The sequence below is a fragment of the Engystomops pustulosus genome, chromosome 10, assembly GCF_040894005.1.
Source record: "Engystomops pustulosus chromosome 10, aEngPut4.maternal, whole genome shotgun sequence".
Classification (NCBI taxonomy): Eukaryota; Metazoa; Chordata; class Amphibia; order Anura; family Leptodactylidae; genus Engystomops; species Engystomops pustulosus.
Window position 1 is genome coordinate 95,023,792 of NC_092420.1, and position 17,874 is coordinate 95,041,665.

A 17,874-nucleotide genomic window follows, 5' to 3' on the forward strand; every position below is an offset into this window, starting at 1 on the left:
CTGCTACATACTTTAGCACTGTGTGCAGACTCTCTGAGCTTCTTTCTTCACATCTGTGAGCTCTGCTGAATAGGAGGAGCTGCAGCAGCAGCATGACTCACCCGCCTCCCTCTCTCACCCTTCATCCTGTCTCTGTCATTGTGGATGGACTGAGAAGAGAGACAGAGGGTGAAGTTATATGGACATACAGGAGCAGTTACAGAAACGGCAGCTGTGCGTGCGATGAGGGAAAGGCTGCAGCTTTCGAAGGAGGCAAAGACAGGTACATATAAATGCATAGGGGTGTCTAATAGAAGAGATTTATTAAAAAGTGGCCAACCCCTTTAAGGGTAGCAGGGGGTATGGAGGCACCCAGGCCGAGCGAGATCTCGCGATATGTGACGTCACACACTTCCGGGATCTCGCGAGAGATAGCACTTAGGAAACATGCTGGCACCAGCGAGATCTCGGAATTCGGCGAGTGGAAACAAGAGTAAACGCTAGCTTTCCCAGGTTTGGGTGATTTAAGGTTAATTATGTCCAGGTATGTGATAGGCTGGTCTGTGAATAAATTAGTGTAACACTGTGTATGTGGCACTCCCCCAGAAGAAGTCCCTGCACATCACCGTGGTCTGTATATCTCACATTAGTGGTTTTATCCATTGATACCTATATATAAAAAATCTTTTTCCCTGTTTGTTCCTCAGACCAATGAGACATGTAGGATATATCCTCTATTAGGAGACTTTGTACTGTGATGCAATTTGTTTGGACGGACTAGGTCCTTGTAGACAGTACTGATGTACTATCAGTGATAATACCACTTTCTATTATGTTTTTTATCCGGGTCTTGTGCATTGTATATTAGTCTGTTTGTTGTCCTTGTGTTCCCATATTTTATCCCTACGGGAAGCTTTTTGATCATTTAATAAAGCATATTGAATTTTGTTAACCATTTTTTGGTACTTGATTATTTACTCACATTTGGTAGGAGTTCAACCCCTTTAAGGGGAGCAGGGGGTATGGAGGCACCCAGGCCCAGGAGCCTTAGAGGCCCATAAGGTGAAATATGAAGAGACCAGTATTATAGATGATGCATGATTTATTGTATCCATATTACCAATCATTAGATACAATGTTGCAATATCATAAACAAGGAATAAGCACATTCCATTCCATGATCCTTTATGAAGTCCGTGCTAGTGGGAGATCACGGATAATGGATAGCGGGTATGGAGTCTATATATCAGCACCAGGGGCAGATGACTCTTGCGGCTTGGGGTTGGGGGCAGCAGGACCCTGTCGTTAGCATTGTCTCAGCAGGACCTTTACCCCCTCATTGCATCCATGTCCCCCCATTACGCAGGGGGTCTCCCCCCTTTGGCTGTGGACGTCAGGACCTCTTGCCAAGGGCAGCACCTCCTCTGGCCGATTATTCAGGGGATCTTAGGTGTGATTCACTAGGAGGCAAGAACACTCCGTTATTTTCTAAGAAACATTAATCCTGTCATGGCATCCATTCCTGCAGCGCGCAGAGGGGGATAGCGGCTCCAATGTGGAAATCTATGGCATATGATAGGGGTTGTGGAGGGTTAGAGAAACATGTCTGCTTTATGCAGAGACAGCGCCACTTCTGGCGATGGGTTGTACTGCAGATCGGTTCCACTGACGTCAATAAGTCTGCACTGCAATACCTTACAGGTCCTGTAAACAGAGGGGGCGCTGTTCTAAGAAGAAAGCAGCCTGATGTTCTAATCCCCAGGTCCCTCCTCGTGTATAGAATGTCTAATGAGGAGTCATGACACATAAGGATCACATTTTCTCGTACCTGTATCTGCTGATAAAGGAGACGCTGGTGCTGTGTTTGTGCGGTTGTAATCTCAGGTCCTGTCCTATTTTGAGCTGATTTTGCATCTATTGGCTTCCCATTGAAGTCTATGGATCTGCACAGAGCAGCCTGGGTTGTAACGTCTCTAAGTGCAGAAGGGTGTCTCCTCACACTGCTGTGTCCTGTGCTCCCTGAAGCAAATGTTTGGTATTGTGTATGTTTTTATTAACTGAAGGACTGTGAAATATGGATTTATATTTCAGGATTGTAGCAAGTTCATTGGTGGTTTTCCTCCCACTGCTGTACTCTGTGCTCTCTGCAGCCAGTTTTTAGTATTGTATAACAGATCTTTGTGTATGTTGTTAGTAACAGCAGGACTGTGAAATATGGATTCATAATCCAAGTTTGTAACTTCTTCAAGTGCACTGGGGGCGTGTCCTCACACTGCTCTGCTCTGAAAATTGAACTAAAAAAATTCTCCTTTCTGCTCTGTGTAAAAGTGGTAGCAGGCTTCTGATTGAATTTAAGAGAAGTCACTCATTGCAAAGATGAAGCAGATTACTGTAGAGAGCTAAGAGTACAGCAGCGTGAGGATGCACTTGGAGATATTCTGAAATATAAATCCATATATCACAGTCCTGCTGCTACTAACAACATCATCAACAACAAGGTCTGATTACACATTTCTCCAATGACAACACATAACATTGTCTGCAGAGAGAACAGCAGTGTAGGGACATCCTCCCTTTGCACTTGGGGAAGCTAAAATTCTGGAATATGGATCCATATATCACAGTGCTGCTGCTACTAACAACCTACACAAAGCTCTAATTACACATCTCTCCAGGGACAGTACCTAACACAGGCTGCAGAGAGCACAGCAGTGTGAGAATACACACTTAGTGCACTTGGAGAAGCTACAATCCTAGAATATAAATTCATATATCACAGTCCTGCTGCTACTAAAGGTCTCATTACAAATCTCTCCAGGGACAATACATAACACTGGCTGCAGAGAGCACAGAGCACAGCAGTATGAGGTCTGATTACACATCTCTCCAGGGACAATACATAACACTGGCTGCACAGAGCACAGAGCACAGCAGTGTGAGGTCTGATTACACATCTCTCCAGGGACAATACATAACACTGGCTGCAGAGAGCACAGAGCACAGCAGTGTGAGGTCTGATTACACATCTCTCCTGGGACAATACATAACACTGGCTGCAGAGAGCACAGAGCACAGCAGTGTGAGGTCTGATTACACATCTCTCCATGGACAATACATAACACTGGCTGCAGAGAGCACAGAGCACAGCAGTGTGAGGTCTGATTACACATCTCTCCAGGGACAATAAATAACACTGGCTGCAGAGAGCACAGAGCACAGCAGTGTGAGGTCTGATAACACATCTCTCCAGGGGCAGTATATAACACTGGCTGCAGAGAGCACAGAACACAGCAGTGTGAGGTCTGATAACACATCTCTCCAGGGGCAGTACATAACACTGGCTGCAGAGAGCACAGAGCACAGCAGTGTAAAATCTGATTACACATCTCTCCAGGGACAATACATAACACTGGCTGCAGAGAGCACAGAGCACAGCAGTGTGAGGTCTGATTACACATCTCTCCAGGGACAATACATAACACTGGCTGCAGTCTTTGGGGTCACATTTTAGGGCTGGATCTACTCCCTGTAGTGGGGTACGGTCTGATGTCTCATGGGACTTTCCCTAGTGATTTAACCCTTGGTGCTCCTGTGTTCCGGCTCCAGGATATTCTCTGTAAATATCCTGAGAATAAAGTGCGTCTGGTCCTGGGATGAAAGTTCATGACAATCAGGTACTTTCCTGCAGGACGTTCCCCTCGCTCCGGCTCCAGGACTGGAATTCCCCTTTTTTCCGACTAAATTGTGTTCTGCAGCGGGAGGTCACAATCTCTGAGTCACTGCGCTGGGAGCCGCCCGGGTGGTGCATACGCAGCCCCCCATGTGTCCCCCGACATAAAGGGTCCACTAGAGGGGAATACTATGTACAATAACATCAGACAATGGAGTCTACAGAAGACGCTTCACTGTGATCTTTATTCAGGATCTCTGCTTGCTGTCATACAAAGACTGACAATTTGCAATGATCAGGACACAGCTGAGGTTACGTTACAATGTAACCATGCAGTGACACTTTACCCGTGTAAGGATGGGGCTATTAACCCCTTATACCTGGCATAGAGCAGCAGTGCACCTGTACGGGATTGGGGGGGGGGGATTCCAAAATCCAGACCCCAGCAATCCATTACTCATGCTCTGCACTGCACTCTACTCCATGCACTTCTGTACCTGACCCTACATACCCACAGGTCAGGAGTAGGGGGTCTAGATGAGGGTCTCACAAGCAGCTGCTCCAAGTGTGAAGGTTGAAGCTTTCTCCAGCCTGTGAATCAGTCACAGAACCGCAGCTGAGTCACACATAACCGGAATACTGCAGCTCCACAACACGATTCCCAGAAGTCAGCGGCCGCCCCCGGGGGCTACATTACCTGCCGCCTGATGTGTGATGTGCGGCTGCTGAAGAGACCTGAGGGGGAAAACAGCGATGACTAATGATATCTAACAATCCTTAAAATGTTACCCTATAGAATTTTTACCATAATTACTACTAACAAATTCACTGGGGCAAAATATTGATCGCTACAAACATTAAACACTATAATACTGCCCCCTATGTACAGCACAAGGATATATCTCCTATTATATTGCCCCTATGTACAGGAATATAACTACTATAATACTGCCCCCTATGTACAGGAATATAACTACTATAATACTGCCCCCTATGTACAGGAATGTAACTACTATAATACTGCCCCCTATGTACAGGAATATAACTACTATAATACTGCCCCCTATGTACAAGAATATAACTACTATAATACTGCCCCCTATGTACAGGAATATAACTACTATAATACTGCCCCCTATGTACAAGAATATAACTACTATAATACTGTCCCCTATGTACAGGAATATAACTACTATAATACTGCCCCCTATGTACAGGAATATAACTACTATAATACTGCCCTCTATGTACCAGAATATAACTACTATAATACTGTCCCCTATGTACAGGAATATAACTACTATAATACTGCCCCCTATGTACAGGAATATAACTACTATAATACTGCCCCCTATGTACCAGAATATAACTACTATAATACTGTCCCCTATGTACAGGAATATAACTACTATAATACTGCCCCCTATGTACAGGAATATAACTACTATAATACTGCCCCCTATGTACAGGAATATAACTACTATAATACTGCCCCCTATGTACAAGAATATAACTACTATAATACTGCCCCCTATGTACAGGAATATAACTACTATAATACTGCCCCTATGTACAAGAATATAACTACTATAATACTGCCCCCTATGTACAAGAATATAACTACTATAATACTGCCCCTATGTACAGGAATATAACTACTATAATACTGCCCCCTATGTACAAGAATATAACTACTATAATACTGCCCCCTATGTACAAGAATATAACTACTATAATACTGCCCCCTATGTACAGGAATATAACTACTATAATACTGTCCCCCTATGTACAAGAATATAACTGCTATAATACTGCCCCCTATGTACAAGAATATAACTACTATAATACTGCCTCCTTTGTACAGGAATATAACTACTATAATACTGCCCCCCCTATGTACAAGAAAAAACTACTATAATACTGCCCCCTATGTACAAGAATATAACTACTATAATACTGCCCCCTATGTACAGGAATATAACTACTATAATACTGCCCCCTATGTACAAGAATATAACTACTATAATACTGCCCCCTATGTACAGGAATATAACTACTATTATACTGCCCCCTATGTACAAGAAAAAACTACTATAATACTGCCCCCTATGTACAAGAATATAACTACTATAATACTGCCCCCTATGTACAGGAATATAACTACTATAATACTGCCCCCCCTATGTACAAGAAAAAACTACTATAATACTGCCCCCTATGTACAAGAATATAACTACTATAATACTGCCCCCTATGTACAGGAATATAACTACTATAATACTGTCCCCTATGTACAAGAATATAACTACTATAATACTGCCCCCTATGTACAGGAATATAACTACTATAATACTGCCCCCTATGTACAGGAATATAACTACTATAATACTGCCCCCTATGTATAGGAATATAACTACTATAATACTGCCCCCTATGTACAGGAATATAACTACTATAATACTGTCCCTATGTACAGGAATATAACTACTATAACACTGCCCCCTATGCACAGGAATATAACTACTATAACACTGCCCCCAATGTACAAGAATATAACTACTATAATACTGCCCCCTATGTACAGGAATATAACTACTATAATACTGCTCCCTATGTACAAGAATATAACTACTATAATACTGCCCCCCATGTACAAGAATATAACTACTATAATACCGCCCCCTATGTACAGGAATATAACTACTATAATACTGCTCCCTATGTACAAGAATATAACTACTATAATACTGCCCCCTGTGTACAGGAATATAACTACTATAATACTGCCCTCTATGTACAAGAATATAACTACTATACTACTGCCCCCTCTGTACAAGAATATAACTACTATAATACTGCCCCCTATGTACAAGAATATAACTACTATAATACTGCTCCCTATGTACAAGAATATAACTACTATAATACTGCCCCCTGTGTACAGGAATATAACTACTATAATACTGCCCTCTATGTACAAGAATATAACTACTATACTACTGCCCCCTCTGTACAAGAATATAACTACTATAATACTGCCCCCTGTGTACAGGAATATAACTACTATAATACTGCCCCCCTATGTACAAGAATATAACTACTATAATACTGCCCTCTATGTACAGGAATATAACTACTATAATACTGCCCCCTATGTACAAGAATATATCTACTATAATACTGCTCCTATGTACAGGAATATAACTACTATAATACTTCCCCCTATGTACAGGAATATAACTACTATAATACTGCCCCCTATGTACAAGAATATAACTACTATAATACTGCCCCCTCTGTACAAGAATATAACTACTATAATACTGCCCCCTATGTACAGGAATATAACTACTATAATACTGCCCCCTATGTACAAGAATATAACTACTATAATACTGCCCCCTGTGTACAGGAATATAACTACTATAATACTGCCCCCCTATGTACAAGAATATAACTACTATAATACTGCCCTCTATGTACAGGAATATAACTACTATAATACTGCCCCCTATGTACAGGAATATAACTACTATAATACTGCCCCCTATGTACAGGAATATAACTACTATAATACTGGCCCCTATGTACAGGAATATAACTACTATAATACTGGCCCCTATGTACAGGAATATAACTACTATAATACTGCCCCCTATGTACAAGAATATAACTACTATAATACTGCCCCCTATGTACAAGAATATAACTACTATAATACTGCCCTCTATGTACAGGAATATAACTACTATAATACTGCCCCCTATGTACAGGAATATAACTACTATAATACTGGCCCCTATGTACAGGAATATAACTACTATAATACTGCCCGCTATGTACAAGAATATATCTACTATAATACTGCTCCTATGTACAAGAATATAACTACTATAATACTGCCCCTATGTACAGGCATATAACTACTATAATACTGCCCCCTATGTACAAGAATATATCTACTATAATACTGCCCCCTATGTACAAGAATATAACTACTATAATACTGCCCCCTATGTACAAGAATAAAACTACTATAATATTGAGACTCATTAACCCCTCCCATCCCCCCCCCCCTGTACAGACGTTCTCCCTCTTACTTTATTGCTCTGTTTGTATCTTTTACTACGTTTCCATGGTGACGTCTTTGTCCCTTTCCCAAAATAAACAGGACTCCAGGTTTGATGTTTTAGGTAAGTAAATTGAATAAACAGGTTCCCCTAATGAGATTACTATAATCTGTCTGTGGAGGCGGCTCCGGTCCTGGCGCAGAGGAATAACTTGGAGCAGATTTTACTTTTTTACTTTTTCGGATTTATGAGGTTTGGCGCACGTCCAGCGCTTGGACTGCAGAACATTTCGCCCGGGCAGCTCCGCACAATCCTTGCCTTAGTGAGCAGAGCAGTGAGGGGCCGCACTGCCCCCCTGTAAAATATTCATGGGGCGCAGGGTGAGTGATGGGGAGGCAGAGTGTAGAATCAATACTGGACTCGATTATCCGCCATTAAGGAGCGGCCCGGGGTGTGCGGGGATCGGGTGTCCCGTGTCGTTTCGCTGGCTGATGCTCTGCTGACATTAGTGGCCGGTGTCAGAGCACTGAGCGTGTGAAATAATACCGCACACTGGAGACACTTAACGCCAGCAACTCACATGCAGAACCGGGCGCAGTGCATGATGGGAAAATATGTGGCACATCCTCCTGTGTATAGCGGAGTAGTGTGAATTAAAATTTTTCTCTTTTTTCTTTTCTCTTTCCTTTGAACATTTCCATACGGGGGCTTGTTTTTTGCAGAATGAGGGTTATTTTTTTTATTTTGGAGTCTATACTTTAATTATTTTTTATTTCATGTTACACAATGGCCAAAATACCTGCTAGCTCCTACAGGAGCGCTGAGAATATGTCCTCACACTGCTGTGCTCTGTGCTCTCTGCAGCTAGTGTTAGGTATTGTCCCTGGAGAGATGTGTAATCAGACCTCACACTGCTGTGCTCTGTGCTCTCTGCAGCCAGTGTTATGTATTGTCCCTGCAGAGATGCGTAATCAGACCTCACACTGCTGTGCTCTGCGCTCTCTGCAGCCAGTGTTAGGCATTGTCCCTGGAAAGATGTGTAATCAGACCTCACACTGCTGTGCTCTGTGCTCTCTGCAGCCAGTGTTATGTATTGTCCCTGGAGAGATGTGTAATCAGACCTCACACTGCTGTGCTCTCTCTGCAGCCAGTGTTAGGTATTGTCCCTGGAGAGATGTGTAATCAGACCTCACACTGCTGTGCTCTGTGCTCTCTGCAGCCAGTGTTATGTATTGTCCCTGCAGAGATGCGTAATCAGACCTCACACTGCTGTGCTCTGCGCTCTCTGCAGCCAGTGTTAGGCATTGTCCCTGGAAAGATGTGTAATCAGACCTCACACTGCTGTGCTCTGTGCTCTCTGCAGCCAGTGTTATGTATTGTCCCTGGAGAGATGTGTAATCAGACCTCACACTGCTGTGCTCTGTGCTCTCTGCAGCCAGTGTTATGTATAGTCCCTGGAGAGATGTGTAATCAGACCTCACACTGCTGTGCTCTCTGCAGCCAGTGTTATGTATGGTCCCTGGAGAGATGTGTAATCAGACCTCACACTGCTGTGCTCTGTGCTCTCTGCAGTCAGTGCTATGTATTGTCCCTGGAGAGATGTGTAATCAGACCTTTGTGTATGTTGTTAGTAGCAGCAGGACTGTGATATATGAATTTATATTCCAGGATTTTAGCTTCTCCTAGTGCAGTGATGGCAAACCTTTTAGAGACCGAGTGCCAAAACTACAACCACTTATTTATCGCAAAGTGCCAACACAGAAATTTAATTTAAGATTTATACTCCCTTCTCTGTTACAGCTTTCATTGATACCAGCCCCTGAGGACACCAACAAAGCATAAAATAGAAGAAATTTGGATGATCATTGTAGCTTTGCTCCAGGGTCCCATAAACAAGAATTGTCAGGGCCGGAGCAGTAGCTACAATGATAATCCAGATCTGTCCACACCTTCCCACTCCTCCAGTAGTCCCAGGTACAGCTGTCACTTTATAATAGCTCTGTGCACAGCAAGTCCTGGGCTGTCTGGGACTGCAGGAAGATACCTGGACTCATCTATGGTGATGGCCTGAGTGCCCACAGAAAGGGCTCCGAGTGCCACCTCTGGCACCAGTGCCATAGGTTAGCCACCACTGTCCTAGTGTCTGGAGGAATCTCCTCACACTGCCCCCCAGTAATGTGCACTCTGCTCCCCAAGTAATGTGCCCTCTGCCCCCCCCCCCAGTACTTTGCACTCTGCCCCAAAGTAATGTGCACTCTGCCCTCCAGTAATGTGCCCTCTGCCCCCAGTAATGTGCACTCTGCCCCCCAGTAATATGCACTCTGCCCCCCAATAATGTGCACTCTGCCCCTCCCCACAATAATGTGCACTCTGCCCTCCCCCCAGTAATGTGCACTCTGCCCCCAGTAACGTGCACTCTGCCCCCCAGTAACAGGCACTCTGCCCCCCCCCCCCAGTATTGTGTACTCTGCCCCCCAGTAATGTGCACTCTGCCCCCCCAGTAATGTATACTCTGCTCCCCCAGTAATGTACACTCTGCCCCCCAGTAATGTGCCCTCTTTCCCCCAGTAATGCGCCCTCTACCCCCCAGTAATGTGCCCTCTGCCCCCAGTAATGTGCACTCTGCCCCCCCAGTAATGTATACTCTGCCCCCCCAGTAATGTATACTCTGCCCCCCAGTAATGTGCACTCTGCCCCCCAGTAATGTGCCCTCTGCCCCCCCAGTAATGTATACTCTGCCCCCCAGTAATGTGCCCTCTGTCCCCCAGTAATGTGCCCTCTGCCCCCTAGTAATGTGCCCTCTGCCCCCCAGTAATGTGCACTCTGACCCCCCCAGTAATGTGTACCTGCCCCCTAGTAATGTGCCCTCTGCCCCCCCAGTAATGTATACTCTGCCCCCCCAGTAATGTATACTCTGCCCCCCAGTAATGTGCACTCTGCCCCCCAGTAATGTGCCCTCTGCCCCCCCAGTAATGTATACTCTGCCCCCCAGTAATGTGCCCTCTGCCCCCGAGTAATGTGCCTTCTGCCCCCTAGTAATGTGCCCTCTGCCCCCCAGTAATGTGCCCTCTGCCCCCTAGTAATGTGCCCTCTGCCCCCCAGTAATGTGCACTCTGACCCCCCCAGTAATGTGCCCTCTGCCCCCTAGTAATGTGCCCTCTGCCCCCCAGTAATGTGCACTCTGACCCCCGAGTAATGTGCTCGCTGACCCCCAGTAATGTGCCCTCTGCCCCCCCAGTAATATTCACTCTTCCCCACAGTAATGTGCACTCTGCCCCCAGTAATGTGCCCTCTGCCCCCCAGTATTGTGCACTCTGCCCCTAGTAATGTATCCTCTGCCCCCCAGTAATGTGCACTCTACCCCCAGTAATGTGCCATCTGCCCCCTAGTAATGTGCCCTCTGTCCCCCAGTAATGTGCCCTCTGCCCCCCAGTAATGGGAATGATGCTACAAGTTTCCCTGGATCTGCCTCTTCCTTGCAGATCCTCTCCAGGTCCCTCTGGTTGGATGGTGAATGTTGGTGGAGGACATTTTTCAGTCTCTCCAGAGATGCTCCATTGGGTTTAGGTCCGGTTCTGGCTGGGCCGGTCAGGAATGGTCACAGAGATGTTCTGAAGCCTCTGCTGTAGAGGTTCTCATCCAGGATATCTCTGTACTTGGCCCCATTCATCTTTCCTTCCATTACACCCAGTGGTCCTGTCTCCCCCCCCCATAGCCTGATACTGACCCCCTCTAGTATCGGGCACTGCACCCCCATAGCCTGATGCTGCCCCCCATGTGTCACTGCTGGGATTGTATTTGGCAGGTGATGAGCGGCGCCCGGTTTTCTCCACCGCTTAGAATCAACACCAAAAAGTCCAATCTTCATCTCATCAGAGCAGAGAATCTTATTCCTCACAGTCCGGATCCTCCATGTGTTGTGCTCCCTGTATGCGGCTTTCATATGTCTTACACTGAGGAGAAGCTTCCAGACTCTGCCATAAAGCCCCGACTGCTGGAGGCTGCAGCGATAGGAGACTCCCATCCCCCTCCTGCACCTCGGGAGTTCAGACACAGGGATCTTAGGGTCTTCTTTACCTCTCACCAAGGCTCTTCTCCCACGTTTGCTTAGTTTGGCTGGACGGCCAGGTCAGGGAAGAGTTGTGGTCATCCCAAACCTCTTCCATATAAGGATTATGGAGGCCACTGTGCTCCAAGGAACCTTAATTGCTGCAGAAATTCTTCTATAACCTTGGCCAGTTCTGTGCCTTGCTACAATTCTGTCTCTGAGCTCCTTGGGCAGTTCCTTAGACCTCTTGATTCTCATGTGCTGCGACATGCACTGTGAGCTGTGAGCTCTTATATAGACAGGTGTGAGCCTTTCCTTATCAATTCCAATCAGTTTAATTAAACACTGTTGGATTCCAATGAATGAGTAGAACCATCTCAAGGAGGATCAGAAGGAAATGGACAGCACGTGAGTTATATATGAGTGTCACAGCAAAGGGGCTGAATACTTATGACCATGTGATATATCAGTTATTTCTGTTATTTTCTGTCATGATCAGACCGAGGACTCATTAATGAGGGATCAAAATTTTTTTGATCCTACCAATTGGCTGCAATAAAACAAAGAGGGAAAAATTTAAAGGGGTCTGAATACTTTCCGTACTCACTGTAGCAGAGTGAATAGCACAGCGACATTAACACCGCGTTGCCCTGGGGACAGGGGGGACTCTGCTGCCCCTCAGACCCCGCTCTCAGGATAATTAAACGGACCATTATAGGTGTTAAGTTTACACTTTGTTTTCATTACCAGCATTTTATAGGTTATTCCAGCGGCTGACAGCTGGGAACAATAACGGGGCCACATTTTCTGTTTTCCTTTTCTATTAATATGACGCAGGAAATGGATCTTATATATTTTTCTTCCATGTAATATAGAGAATTCCAGACATCTGTAATCCCAGCCCTGACACATCTGCGGAATTACAGATATAATATAAGGGGCTGCCGGTACATCAGAATAAGAAGAGACGAACACAGCACAGTACTACTACTCCCATCCTGTAAATATAGGCACTGTACTAATACTCCCATCCTGAATATATGGGCATAGTACTAATACTCCTATCCTGTAAATATAGGGACTGCACAGCCAGCGGTCACAGTAAAGCCCCCAGTAGCCAGCAGTCACAGTGAGGCCCCCAGTAGCCAGCAGTCACAGTGAGGCCCCCAGTAGCCAGCAGTCACAGTGAGGCCCCCAGTAGCCAGCAGTCACAGTGAGCCCCCCAGCAGCCAGCAGTCACAGTAGTAGCTTCTTGGATCCTCCTACTACGAGATCTTCAGCACGGAGCTCCTGCCACCGGATCCTTAATAGGTAGATACGAGATGGTAGGTTTCCTTTAATATATGGGCACAGTACTAATACTCCTATCCTGTAAATATAGGGACTGCACAGCCAGCAGTCACAGTGAGACCCCCAGTAGACAGCAGTCACAGTGAGGCCCCCAGTCGCCAGCAGTCACAGTGAGGCCTCAAGTAGCCAGCAGTCACAGTGAGGCCCCCAGTCGCCAGCAGTCACAGTGAGGCCCTCAGTAGCCAGCATTCACAGTGAGGCCCCCAGTAGCCAGCAGTCACAGTGAGGCCCCCAGTAGCCAGCAGTCACAGTGAGGCCCCCAGTAGCCAGCAGTCACAGTGAGGCCCCCAGTCGCCAGCAGTCACAGTGAGGCCCCCAGTCGCTAGCAGTCACAGTGAGGCCCCCAGTCGCCAGCAGTCACAGTGAGGCCTCCAGTAGCCAGCAGTCACAGTGAGGCCCTCAGTAGCCAGCAGTCACAGTGAGGCCCTCAGTAGCCAGCAGTCACAGTGAGGCCCCCAGTAGCCAGCAGTCACAGTGAGGCCCCCAGTAGCCAGCAGTCACAGTGAGGCCCCCAGTAGCCAGCAGTCACAGTGAGGCCTCCAGTAGCCAGCAGTCACAGTGAGGCCCCCAGTAGCCAGCAGTCACAGTGAGGCCCCCAGTAGCCAGCAGTCACAGTGAGGCCCCCAGTAGCCAGCAGTCACAGTGAGGCCTCCAGTAGCCAGCAGTCACAGTGAGGCCCCCAGTAGCCAGCAGTCACAGTGAGGCCCCCAGTAGCCAGCAGTCACAGTGAGGCCCCCAGTAGCCAGCAGTCACAGTGAGGCCTCCAGTAGCCAGCAGTCACAGTGAGGCCCCCAGTAGACAGCAGTCACAGTGAGGCCCCCAGTAGACAGCAGTCACGGTGAGGCCCCCACTGGTAGATAGGTAGATACGAGATGGTAGGTTTCCTTTAACAACTGCCTCGCCCACTCCGGGACCCCAAGATAGGACCCCACCTCTGGACACAGCACAGCACTTCCTCCCTACGTTCTTATACTTTGTATCGCTGCCCCATACTGTTTCCCTCCAGGTCTTACACCTGATGGGTTTCTTATCACTAGATGATTATGTGTGGGCAGAAACCCAACATAGAACTCCCCTTTTAATGTAGTAATATAGATTTACATCACTAATGTCATGTGACCCTGCAGCCCCCCCCCCCCCCCATCCCCGAACAACAAAGTAAAAAGTGAGCCCTATCCATTATTAATTCACAAAACAGTAAAGTAGAAACATTGACTGATGGTCGGTTCACAAGTCCCCGCACACAGAGGACACTGCTACCAGACAGGACCTATACAGGGGCCTGATATACTGAGGCATGAGGCGCCCCTAGGGAGGGCAGCACAGAAGTGCATCACTAGAGGGACCAGGCCTGAACGAGCAGATCACTGAGAAAGATGGATATAACATATATGTGTGTATTGTCCCTGTACTGTGACATCACTGTGTGTATTATCTCTGTACTGTGACATCACTGTGTGTATTATCTCTGTACTGTGACATCACTGCGTGTATTATCCCTGTACTGTGACATCGCTGTGTGTATTATCCCTGTACTGTGACATCACTGTGTGTATTATCCCTGTACTGTGACATCACTGTGTGCATTATCCCTGTAGTGTGACATCACTGCGTGTATTATCCCTGTACTGTGACATCACTGTGTGCATTATCCCTGTAGTGTGACATCACTGCGTGTATTATCCCTGTACTGTGACACCACTGTGTGCATTATCCCTGTAGTGTGACATCACTGCGTGTATTATCCCTGTACTGTGACATCACTGTGTGTATTATCCCTGTACTGTGACATCACTGTGTGTATTATCCCTGTACTGTGACATCACTGTGTGTATTATCTCTGTACTGTGACATCACTGTGTGTATTATCCCTGTACTGTGACATCACTGTGTATATTATCCCTGTACTGTGACATCACTGTGTGTATTATCCCTGTACTGTGACATCACTGTGTGTATTATCCCAGTACTGTGACATCACTGTGTGTATTGTCCCTGTACTGTGACATCACTGTGTGTATTACCTCTGTACTGTGACATCACTGTGTGTATTATCCCTGTACTGTGACAACCCTGTGTATTATCCCTGTACTGTGACATCACTGTGTGTATTGTCCCTGTACTGTGACATCACTGTGTGTATTATCCCCTGTACTGTGACATCACTGTGTGTATTATCCCTGTACTGTGACATCACTGTGTGTATTATCCCTGTACTGTGACATCACTGTGTGTATTATCCCTGTACTGTGACATCGCTGTGTGTATTATCCCTGTACTGTGACATCACTGTGTGTATTATCTCTGTACTGTGACATCACTGTGTGTATTATCCCTGTACTGTCACATCACTGTGTGTATTATCTCTGTACTGTGACATCACTGTGTGTATTATCTCTGTACTGTGACATCACTGTGTGTATTATCCCTGTACTGTCACATCACTGTGTGTATTATCTCTGTACTGTGACATCACTGTGTGTATTATCCCTGTACTGTGACATCGCTGTGTGTATTATCTCTGTACTGTGACATCACTGTGTGTATTATCCCTGTACTGTGACATCACTGTGTGTATTATCCCTGTACTGTGACATCACTGTGTGTATTATCCCTGTACTGTGACATCACTGTGTGTATTATCTCTGTACTGTGACATCACTGTGTGTATTATCCCTGTACTGTCACATCACTGTGTGTATTATCTCTGTACTGTGACATCACTGTGTGTATTATCCCTGTACTGTGACATCGCTGTGTGTATTATCTCTGTACTGTGACATCACTGTGTGTATTATCCCTGTACTGTGACATCACTGTGTGTATTATGCTTGTACTGTGACATCACTGTGTGTATTATCCCTGTACTGTGACATCACTGTGTGTATTATGCTTGTACTGTGACATCACTGTGTGTATTATGCTTGTACTGTGACATCACTGTGTGTATTATCTCTGTACTGTGACATCACTGTGTTTATTATCTCTGTACTGTGACATCACTGTGTGTATTATGCTTGTACTGTGACATCACTGTGTGTATTATCCCTGTACTGTGACATCACTGTGTGTATTATCTCTGTACTGTGACATCACTGTGTGTATTATCCCTGTACTGTGACATCACTGTGCGTATTATCCCTGTACTGTGACATCACTGTGTGTATTATCTCTGTACTGTGACATCACTGTGTGTATTATCCCTGTACTGTGACATCGCTGTGTGTATTATCTCTGTACTGTGACATCACTGTGTGTATTATCCCTGTACTGTGACATCACTGTGTGTATTATCCCTGTACTGTGACATCACTGTGTGTATTATGCTTGTACTGTGACATCACTGTGTGTATTATCCCTGTACTGTGACATCACTGTGTGTATTATCTCTGTACTGTGACATCACTGTGTGTATTATCCCTGTACTGTGACATCACTGTGCGTATTATCCCTGTACTGTGACATCACTGTGTGTATTATCTCTGTACTGTGACATCACTGTGTGTATTATCCCTGTACTGTGACATCGCTGTGTGTATTATCTCTGTACTGTGACATCACTGTGTGTATTATCCCTGTACTGTGACATCACTGTGTGTATTATCCCTGTACTGTGACATCACTGTGTGTATTATCCCTGTCCTGTGACATCACTGTGTGTATTATCCCTGTACTGTGACATCACTGTGTGTATTATCCCTGTACTGTGACATCACTGTGTGTATTATCCCTGTACTGTGACATCGCTGTGTGTATTATCTCTGTACTGTGACATCACTGTGTGTATTATCTCTGTACTGTGACATCACTGTGTGTATTATCCCTGTACTGTGACATCACTGTGTGGTGTAGAGTGAAATAATTAAATTATCAAAAATGTTTAAAAAATTACAAATAAGAAGATTTATTTAAATTCCTCAGAAATTTCTAAAGACACAGAGACATGAGTGTTGCAGCGCCCCCTGGAGACGCGTTCCACAACCAGCCGGTCCTTGAAGTCTGATTGACAAGTCTTTGGCCCTCCGCCATCTTGCTTCATCCCACCCAAAACCAGCCATCTGGGTCTGAGAAATCTTCTTTCCATGACATTTCCTACGTGTTTACCGCGTTTGGCGGAGCGAGCACCCGGACAGGTGACAAATGATGGGAAAGTGTCTATGGCGCCGCCGAGCACCTTCCTTTAGCTTTTTGAAGTTGCAAATTTTTTAAAAATACTTTTAAATAAAAAAATTACAAAAATAATAGTTAAAAGTGGAAGATTATAATCTGCTCGTTGATGCACAAACCGTCCCCTGTGCACCCTATGGCGGTTTTATAAGATCCTGTTTTGCAGGGCCGGTTTGGTATAGAACTTGCTGGAACATGAACGATTAATTCGCAGAAAGAAAAACACAATCCCCGAGGCACTCCCGATATTAATACACAAGAGAGCGGCGCCAGCGGAAACCGAACCTGCCCCATAGGGGGTAACAAGGAGGAAGAGCAGCGCGGTATTATAGGGAGGAAAGAGGGGACTACGGCACCCAACATGTACAGAGGAGGTGATCATTCCATGTACATAGGGGGCAGTATTATAGTAGTTATATTCCTGTACATAGGGGGCAGTATTATAGTAGTTATATTCTTGTATATAGGGGGCAGTATTATAGTAGTTATATTCCTGTACATAGGGGGCAGTATTATAGTAGTTATATTCCTGTACATAGGGGGCAGTATTATAGTAGTTATATTCCTGTACACAGGGGCAGTATTATAGT

General features: G+C 45.5%; 1 protein-coding gene across 5 annotated transcripts in view; it reads left to right on the forward strand.

The window, feature by feature from the left end:
* The window catches only part of FGGY (FGGY carbohydrate kinase domain containing), a 356,370-nt gene that overhangs the window by 180,765 nt on the left and 157,731 nt on the right, over window positions 1–17,874 (forward strand). The window contains exon 1 of one of the 5 annotated variants that reach the window (XM_072126730.1): window positions 505–523. The exons of the other annotated variants lie outside the window; for them this stretch is intronic. The gene's annotated coding sequence lies outside the window, so the exon portion shown is untranslated. Of the gene's footprint in view, window positions 1–504; window positions 524–17,874 lie in introns of those variants that run through there. 5 annotated transcript variants of the gene reach the window in all.